A 10,553-nucleotide genomic window follows, 5' to 3' on the forward strand; every position below is an offset into this window, starting at 1 on the left:
GGTGGCTAAGTGGCCTTGTGGCTAATGTGGTTTTAGGATGTATACTGCCATCTCCTGGGGATCTCACACATAGCCATCTGCTCCAATTTTAGTGCTAGTGTCCAAATCAAAGATGGGTCAGACAGTCGTCTCAACCGGACCTATGCCAATGGGCTGAAATGATGATAAGGATGAGGTTGTTGTTGATGATGACAAAACATAGAGGATGCTGGGGTTTACGGCTGTTCTCACTATTTTAAAAGCACATCCCACACAAGAGAAGAAAATACACAAGAGTGCTGTTGCTGTTTTTCAAAAGGTAGAAATGGATGGAACAGCCTTGGGGAGGAAGCAAAGGGAACCTGGAAATGTAATAATCCATAGTGGTTGGCTCTGGAACTTGAGATCATGAGGACTTTTTAATTTTTCTTCTTTGTTTTCCAAAATTTCACAGTAAACAGCTTGTAAGGTATATCATGAGCTATATTCATTTCCTAGGGCCTCTGGAACAAGGCACCACACCATGGGTGGCTTGAAACAACAAATCTTTATTGTCACACAGTTTTGGCGGCCAGGAGTTGTCATACTTTCTCTGAAAGGCCCTAGGAGAGAATCTGATCCGAGTCTTTCTCTGAGCTTCAGGCATTAAGAGTCATCCTCATTGCCCCAGTCTCTGCCTTTCTGTCATCATGTGGCTTTCTCCCTGAGCTCTATGTTTCTTCTCTTATAGACACCAGTCATGTTGGAGTAGGGGCCTTCCCTACTCCACTATGCCCTTAATTAATTATGTTTGCAATGACCTCATTTCCCAATAAGTTAGTATTCTGAGTTTCTGGGAATTATATGAATTTGGGGAGACACTATCCAACCCAGCACATGGGCTTTAGCTTCACATCTTGGCTCAGCTACTGATTAGCTGTTTAATCTTGAGCAAGCAATCAGGTCTTTCTGAGCATCCATTTTTTTCACCCATAAAATGAAGACAAGAATACCAAGCCCATAGACCTTTTGTAAGGATGAATGTAAAAGGCTTAGCATGTTCCTGGTACAACGTAAGTCCTCAGCAGGAGATAGCTATTATTTTTGCTTTCACTATTAGAAGAAAACCAACAATTAACTAATTTAAAGAGGGGCAGGGGGAAGGATCACACTGTCTCCAGACCAAAACACACTATTTAAATCAAGAGAGTATTGAAGAGCACGATTTCTACTTAACATTCTTTTCTTCTCACCTTATATTTAGCACCTAGTAAAGTATCAAATTTAGCTCAAGAGACATTGGGTTGTAGTTAACTGATTACTTCAAATGCAAGAGATAACATTTGGGTCTATTTCAGCTTCATGTGAGAGGCTTGGTAGAGATAAACTTTTTTTTAAAGTTTTAATTTATTTATTCATTTTAAGTAATCTCTAAATCTGTCATGGGGCTCGAACTTACAACCTTAAGATCAAGAGTCACATGTTGTTCCAAGTGAGCCATCCAGGTTCCCCAAAAGAAAATCTTTTAAAATCTAAGAGTAAGTTTGCTACCTTTGTCATTCTAGGGGCTCCACGACCCAGCTCTGTACAGGCCTGAGTCTCCAGGACTAGGTTCACTTTAACTCGACTCTAAGCACATCTAAGACCTTTGGTGTTACAGAAGGGACCCATAAGATCTACTTGGCATAAAGTAGGCACCCTGTCAATCTGATTAATTTGATTAATTTTGTCTTTTTTAGGGTTGGGTACATTTAGAGATGTTATGTGAGAACTCCATGATATCGACTTACTAGAAATTGTTACCATTTTAGGATGCATCAGTTTCCCAGTAAATTAGAAGCTCTAGAGGTCAGGACATCCTGAGGGGAGGAAGGAGGTTGAGAAAAACCCATAGGCTGGCCCACCGCAGGGTACATTCTTACTTGGGAAAAGGTAGTAACTGAGAGTCTCTGAGCAGTAACTGATTTGCCACCTGAGGAAAAAAACCCCTGAGGCATCAACTGTGGTATTTACATTTGCAAAATGTTCCATGTGCTTCTCTAAAACTGTCCATGTGGCTCTGTGTATACATGTGTTTACAGAATGTGTAAATAAATATGAGAAGAATATGAAACACATGGGCCTGTGTTTATAAAATATGCATCCACTTATGCTAATGAAATGACTTCCATCTGAGAACAAACGGTCATTATCTATGGAAGTGCTATGAATTAGGGAGATTACTGGAATTTTTGTCCTCACATTTAGAGAAACTGAGTCACTAAAGTAATATTTTTGTCATAAAAGGCAGGAAACATGGCTTATGTCAACATTGGAAACTTTATTGCTCAAGGATCATATAAGTTGGAAAGAAAGCTACTCTCAGAAATCCTGTCTTCACAACAGAGGAACTTTTTAACTCAAATTCACTTCCAGTGTTATAATTAACATCTCACATATACATGGATCTGGTTTTGGCAAACTTCTCAAGCCCCTCAATAATTTGGTGCACATAGAAACCTCCAGTGAGCTTGTTTAATATGTATGTTTCTGAACCCCACATCTGGAGAGTCTAATTGAGTTTCAGTGAATACTAGGAATCTGCATTTGTGACCTTAAGTGAAGCAGGGACTGAGGACCACACTTCAAAAAACACTGCTCTCATGTCTGAGTGGTGGAATGAGGAGCAAGTGTCTTTTTAAAAGAAAAAATGATGGAGGGTGCCTGGGATTGTGACTTCATGATAACATTTTAATGGGTCTTGAGCCTAGCGGTCTCAGTTGGTTAAATGTCCAACTCTTGGTTTTGGCTCAGGTCATAACCTCAGGGTTGTGAGATCTGGCCCTAAGTCGAGCTGAGCTTGGATTCTGCTTGAGATTCTTTCCTCTTCCGTCTCCCTCTCCCTCTGCTCCTCCCCCTGCCTACGATCTCTCTCTAAAATAAATATATACAATCTTAAATAAATAAAATATTTTTGCTTTGAAATAATTAGACACACACGAAAAGTTGCAAAAATAAGTTCAGAGAGGTTCCATGTAGCCATCATCCAGCTTCACCCAATGAAAGCAACTTCCCTGACTATAGCCCCTTATCAAAACCAGGAAACAGACATTGGCATAATACATTTAACTCTAACAGACTAGTGACCTTACTCGGATTTCAAATTATTATGTGCATGTCTTTAAGTGTGTGTGTGTAATTCAGTCATATGCATATATTTGTATGACCACTACCACCATAATCCAGATACAGAACTCTCCCTCACCATTGAAGTCAGCATTACCTTTTTATCTGTCCTTCTCCCAGCCATCCTGTTCATAAGCCCTGAAAACCAGACATGGTTTTTAAAAATGAAATAGAATAGAGCAGAATGAAAAATGAGAGAAGAGAAAAATATCTAAATGCATTTCTTTTTTAATTTTTGTTTATTTTTTAGATTTTATTTATTTATTCATGAGAAACACAGAGAGCAAAAGGGGCAGAGACACAGGCAGAGGGAGAAGCAGGCTCCATGCAGGGAGCCCCACCTGATCACGCCCTGGGCTGAAGGTGGCGCTAAACCGCTGAGCCACCTGGGCTGCCCTATTTCTTTTAAAAAAAAAAAATACTTTATTTATTTGAGAGAGAGAGCATGGGCAGAGGAGAGGGAGAAAAGTGGGCTCCCCACTGAACCAGGAACCCCACATGGGGCTCAATCCCGGGGCACTGCCTAAGGCAAATGCTTAAGCGACTGAGCCACCCAGGCACCCATTCAGGGTGTATTTCAAAGGGCAAAGGGGAAATATTGATCTGGGAAACTTCTGTTTCCATTATATATATGTATCATATGTTTATGTATATAAATATGTATTAGTGTTTATTTATTTTTTTTTGTATTAGTGTTTATTACGTACATGCCTTTATAAATATAAATATGTATTTCTTACTCAGAAATCTAGGCAAAAAAATTGAGAAACGCCATGATATTAGGCAGCCTGCAAATCAGCAAAACCTTCCTGCCTTCCTGGCTCTGGAAGTCAATGTGTAGAGACCTTTTCCATCCGCCAACGGTTGCTATTGTTCTCCAGGCCTTTAATTAATGACTGTCTCTTCGTATTTGGATGGAAATTCACCATCTGGACCCTTAGTGTTTGGATACCTCTGCTCAGACCTGAGGACTAGGAGACAAAGGAACAGAAGTAGGTAAGGGCTCCCAAGGAGCTCCGGGACTATGGCTTCACATCCACCCTGCCCAGCACCCCTGGTGCCTAGAAACTTACAGAAGCCAGGAGACAAGTCCTCAATTCCACTGACTCCCCAGAGGCTGTTCACAGGAGCAGCTAAGGATGTTCCTGGAACATTTGTTCATTTATGAGCCATTTAATGATGTGCAGCATGCACTCAGGCAATTTCAGGAAAACTTAAAAGACTCATCATGATTTCAAACAAAAATATATATTTTTAAAGATTTTTGTTTTGAGGAGAGAGTGTGCATTCAAGCGGGGGAAGGGCCAAGGGAGAGGGAGAGGTAGACTCCGGGCTGAGTGGGAAGCCCCATGTAGGGCTCCATCCAGGGACTCTGGCATCATGCCCCAAGCCCAAGGCAGATGTTTAACTGACTAAGCCACCCAGGTGCCCTTAAATAAAAATATTTGTTTAATATTTTAAATAATGTATTTCATGTTAGTGACAAGGATAATATTTTTATAATATTCCACCAAATTTATGTGTCCAGCTAGAAAGTAAATGGATTGATGCATAGATGAGGCTCCTCATTCGTGATTTTCTTATTCCTTATTTTGAGAGCAATCTACCTCAAAGGCATAGGGTCATTATGTATGATGTGTGGTGACCCTGCCAAATAGTTTCCCCATAGGGAGATTTCTCCTTAGGACACCTCTCAGTACCCTGCAGTTGTGATATTGATGGGCTTGTCCTGCTCAAAAGCTGAAAGATGGAATTTTCTTCTTGGAGGTAGTCTGAATGCATGAGCATCTAATCCATTCTTGGGTTGCGTATATTCCTGGCAATAATTTCTTCATGTGCTGTTGCAACTTTTGGGCTTGAGTTTTTAAGTATGCCTAACAGTATGCCATCAGTCTATTCTGATAAGTGAAGGAAATCACCTACAGTTGAGAAGAGTTCAGCTCTCAGGGACTAAGGTTTGCAAGGATGGCTTGGTTGTCTTAACCAAATTTGGATAGCCTATTCTTAACGCTAAGAATTTTTATAGTTTGGGATTGACGTGATTGATTCAGATCTTTCAAGAGACTGAAAATTTTGCTGCCATATGTCCCTGAACAATCTTCCTGAAATCACAGACATGATATTTACTGAAATTATCATTCTTCACATTAAAATCTCATGTGAGGGGTGCCTGGGTGGCTTAGCGGTAGAGTGTCTGCCTTCAGCTTAGGACGTGATCCCGGAGTTCTGGGATGGAGTCCCACATCTGGCGGCCGCCTGAAGGGGGCCTGCTTCTCCCTCTGCCAATGTATTGCCTCTCTCTGTGTCTCTCATGAATAAATTAATAAAATCTTTAAAACAAAACAAAACAAAACCTCATGTGAGTGTTCTTTACTCCTACAGGTGTCATAATTCATTTTGGAAAAGCAATGTCTTGTATTTGTTGCTCATTTCTTGCCACCATGAAAATTGTACCTATAACCCACAGGTACAATTCAAATCAGGAATATGCTATTGTGGGCGGGGGGTGGGGGTGAATGGGTGACGAGCACTGAGGGGGGCACTTGACGGGATGAGCACTGGGTGTTATTCTGTATGTTGATAAATTGAACACCAATAAAAAATAAATTTATTATTAAAAAAAAAGGAATATGTTATTGACCACCAGCTATTCTCTGAGGATAACCCTGAGTGTGGATTGACATTCAGATGTGGCTTTATTTTTTTCATCATGAGAAGTGTGCTCTTTAATCCCCATCACCTATTTCACCCATCCTCCCACCCACCTCTCCTCTGATAACCAGCAGCTTGTTCTCTATAATTAAGAGTCTGTTTCTCAGTTTGTCTCTCTCTCTTTTTTCCTTTGCTCATTTGTTTTGTTTCCTAAATTCTACACGTGAGTGAGATTATATGGTATTTGTCTTTCTCTAACTGACTTATTTCCCATAGTGTTATACTCTCTAGCTCCATTCATGTCATTGCAAATGGCAAGATTTCATTCTTTTTCATGGCTGAGTAATATTCCATTATGCATACATACCACATCTTCTTTATCCATATATCTATCAGTGGACACTTGGTCTGCTTCCATATGGCTATTGTGAATAATGCTGCAATAAACAAATAGGTACATGTATCCCTTTGAGTTGGTGTTTTTATATTTTGGGGTTAAATACCCAGTGGTACAATTCTTGGATTATAGGGTAGTTCTATTTTTAATTTTTTGAGGAACCTCCACATTGTGTTCCACAGTGGCTGCACCAGTTTGCATTCCCACCAACAGTGCATAAGAGTTCCTTTTCCTTCACATCCTTGCCAACACTTGTTGTTTCTTGTGTTTTTTATTTTACCCATTTTGACAGGTGTGGGCTGGTGTTGATTTGCATTTCCCTGATGGTTAATGACACTGAGCATCTCTTCATGTGTCTCTTGGCCATCTGGATGCTTTCTCTGGAATATTCATGTCTTCTGCTCATTTTTCAATTTGATTATTGGTGTTGAGTTTCAGTTCTTTAGGACTTTTGGATACTAACCCTTTATTGGATATGTAATTTGCAAATATCTTCTCCCATTCCCAAAGTTGCCTTTTAGTTTTGTTGATTTTGTTTCATTCTTTGGCATGTAGCTGTCCAGGTTTCCCAGAGCCATTTGTTGAAGAGACTATCTTTGCCCATTTTATAGTCATTCCTCCTTTGTTGAAGATTAATTGGCTATATAATTGTGGGTTTGTGTCTGAGTTTTCTATTCTGTTCCATTGACCTATTTTTCTGCCAGAACTATACTGTTTTAATTACGAGTCCTTTGCAATTTAACTTGAGTGTGGAATTGTTATATCTTCAGTTTTGTTTTTCTTTTTCAAGATTGATTTGGCTATTCAGATTTTTTTGTGGCTCCATACAAATTTTAGACTTGTTTGTTCTACATCTGTGAAAAATGCTGTTGGTTTTTTTTAATTGAATGAATATTGTACTCTGTCAAATGCTTTTTTTGCATCTACTGAAATGATCATTTGGTTTTTATCCTGTCTCTTATCAAAGTGATATGTCACATTCATTGTTTTGTGAATATTGAACCACCCTTGCATCCTAGGAATAAATCCCACTTGATTGTGATATGCGATTTTTAAAATGTATTTGGTTTGGTTTGCTAATATGTTGCTGAAATTTTTACATCTATGGTTTTCAGGGCTATTGGCGTGCAGTTCTCTTTTTTAGTGGTATCTTTATCTGCTTTTGGTATCAGGGTGATACTGACCTCATAGAATTAGTTTGGAAATTTTCCTTCCTTTTCTGTGTTTTTAGAATAGTTTGAGAAGAATAAGTGTTAAGTCTTCTTTAAATAGTTGGTAGAATTCACCTGTGAAGCCATCTAATCCTGGATTTGTTTTTTGGGAGTTTTTTGATTAATGATTCAATTTCATTGCTTATAATCAGTCTGTTCAAATATTCTATTTCTTCCTGCTTCTGTTTTTTAAAAATATTATTTATTTATTTATTCATGAGAGACACACAGAGCAAGAGAGAGGCAGAGACACAGGCAGAGGGAGAAGCAGGCTCCATGCAGGGAGCCTGATGTGGGACTCGATCCCAGGTCTCCAGGATCAGGCCCTGGGCTGAAGGTGGTGCTAAACTGCTGAGCCACCGGGGCTGCTCCCGGCTTCAGTTTTGAGAAGTTATATGTTTCTAGGAATTTACCCATTTCTTTTTTCTTTATCTACCAACAATGCCCCCTCTTGTGAACACAGAGCTTATACTCCATCAGTATTGATCATATGACTAGTCTTCCAGGTCACATGATGTTGCTCAGGTTATTTAATCAAACCCCCACACACATTTTCCCATAGCATGGGTTCTCATTGATAATTATCAGTGACAAAGTTATTAATTCTTCTCCCTCATACATGTACAATGGCAGGGACAGTCCCAGCATTTCCCATGGTGTCATTTCCAGGCCAATGTATTTAAGAGCTGGTGTGACTTTGCCAACTCTTTCCATGCTGCAATGATCTTGGAAGACCCTTGTTCTACATGGCCCGGTTACAATACAGGAGAGGATCACCCAGCTGCATCAGACTTTATAAAGGCAAGATTACAGTGTTTATTTGTTGCTTCATGTAGTCCAGCCTAACTTGCCTTGTGCATAGGCCAAAAGTTGACTCATGCTTTGGACTTGAGCATTTTTATCCAGCTATAAAGCAAAGTATATGCTCATATACATATGACAGTAATGGCTTTTCCACGTTTTATGCCACTGAATTTTATGTGATGTCCATAGAGATGTTTTATACAGGACTTTTGTGAATAAATTTTTTATTTTTTCTCCTGGCATAATATTTGTGAATTTGGGACTGGTTTTATAAGAATCTTGGCAGCAAAGTAAACTACTTGTTTTTACTAAAAGGAGTGGGAATTTGAATGATGTCTCTATGTATTTTTTCTCTTCTTAGACCTTAGCAACAAAATTGCATACTGGAAAGCATTGTCTTATAGTCATCCCAGAAAACCTCAGTTGTTCTACTAGAGAGCTCAGAGTGTTTTATGTGAAAATAAAGCAAAAGTTTGACAAGGCTTCAAAGAAGACAATACGTGTTCAACTTGACTTTCATTTTTCTCTTATGTGAAGTAGTCACTTGTTTGATCCACACAGACTCATATCTCATATTCACAAGAGAGTCCTACCCACTACTTATATTTGGAATACTTTTCTGAATTGTAGTTTATGTTACTATGTTCACTTTTCTTCCCATGCCTTGGTGAATCATTTTAAAACAATAACCTAATTTTGTAAATTGGGAATAGAATATAATTGTTTTAACCCAGGTCTTCAAGAAGGAGGAGGCTGAGGCAAGGATTAAGGTGCTGATATCTTATTTGCGAGGTGCAAACCTAGGGCAGTGGGGGGTAAGGAAAAGGGGACGCAAGGCAAGAGAAGACATGATGGCATCACAGTGACCCATGAAGAAAACCAGCATACTTGTACAATGAGCACAATCACCCTCTAAGGGGGACTTCTCTGCCGGGATTATAACTCCATGGCAGAGGTGGAATCTATCCACTGCCCAACTCCTTCCTGTCTCCCATATCTCAGTGGTCAGCATACACCCCTAGATGGCCAAATGCCTGTTACTTCTGGATTGTAGCTTCTAGCTCTTTGGTGGTTTCTGAGGCTCATTTCTGTCCTCTGATCAGATGAAGACAATTATACAATCTCCTTATAAGGTATTGTGAGGATTAAACAGGATAAGGGGGGGATCCCTGGGTGGCTCAGCAGTTTAGTGCCTGCCTTTAGCCCAGGGCATGATCCTGGAGTCCCAGGATCGAGTTCCACATCGGGCTCCTTGAATGGAGTCTTCTTCTCCCTCTGCCTGTGTCCCTGCCTCTCTCTCTCTCTCTCTCTCACACATGAAAAAATGAATAAAATCTTTAAAAAAATAAAGAGGATAAAGACTTTAAAACCTTAGCTATTGCAGGTATTCAAATAAATGATTATTAAAGGAAAAGGTGATGGGAACTCCTAAGTGCTCAGCCATTGACCAAAGACTCCCATTCATCTATAAAATGATGAGGAACTTGTGATCAGCTGGCCACAAGGAGACAGTGGAGCCAGCTGGGTGTAGTGACAGACTTGGAACCTGGTTCAATAGTGATGTGCAAACTATTTTGACTATATCATGAGAGTGGAGGGAAAGGATGGGATCCAAAAATATTTCTTCAGAATAATAATAAGCAAAAATTAAATAATTTTGGATGGAAAAGACCCATGCTGTAGTGGCCAAACACGATAGCTTATAATGGCCCCCGAGGAAAAGGTCTACTTCAACGTTATTTCAGGAATTCAGAGAATGCTGAAAATCTTTATTCCACCTAGTTTCTACCTTTTCTTAAATTTTATTTTATTTTTTTAAGATTATTTATTTATTTATTTATTTATTTATTTATTTATTCATGAGAGACACAGAGACAGAGACAGAGACACAGGCAGAGGGAGAAGCAGGCTCCACGTAGGGAGCTGGACGTAGGACTCGATTCCGGGTCTCCAGGACCATGCCCTGGGCCAAAGGTGGTGCTAAACCACTGAGTCACTCGGGGCTGCCCTTAAATTTTATTTTAAAATATCATGTAAGCCAAGAGCAAAAGTTTTCATCTCCCTCTGTTGTCTGACTGGGCAGAGTTGTTAATTTAAATCTGGGGAGTAAGAAAATCTAAGTTCCCAGCACTGGCTCTTGACTTTTCCCCCACATAGTATTTGATTATTTTGAATGGTTATAAGTTTCACTACAGAATGGCAATCCACTGCATCTTAGCTAAGAAACTCTCTTTAGGAAAAAATATTCCACACCCTGATGGAAACAGATTCAGTGCTAATACAGCCAAATTAACCCCTGAAGCCAAGACATTTCAAAATCAATATTCTCATGTTCCTTGTTACTTCTTTACATGGCATACAACTCA

Source organism: Canis aureus, chromosome 1, assembly GCF_053574225.1.
Source record: "Canis aureus isolate CA01 chromosome 1, VMU_Caureus_v.1.0, whole genome shotgun sequence".
Classification (NCBI taxonomy): Eukaryota; Metazoa; Chordata; class Mammalia; order Carnivora; family Canidae; genus Canis; species Canis aureus.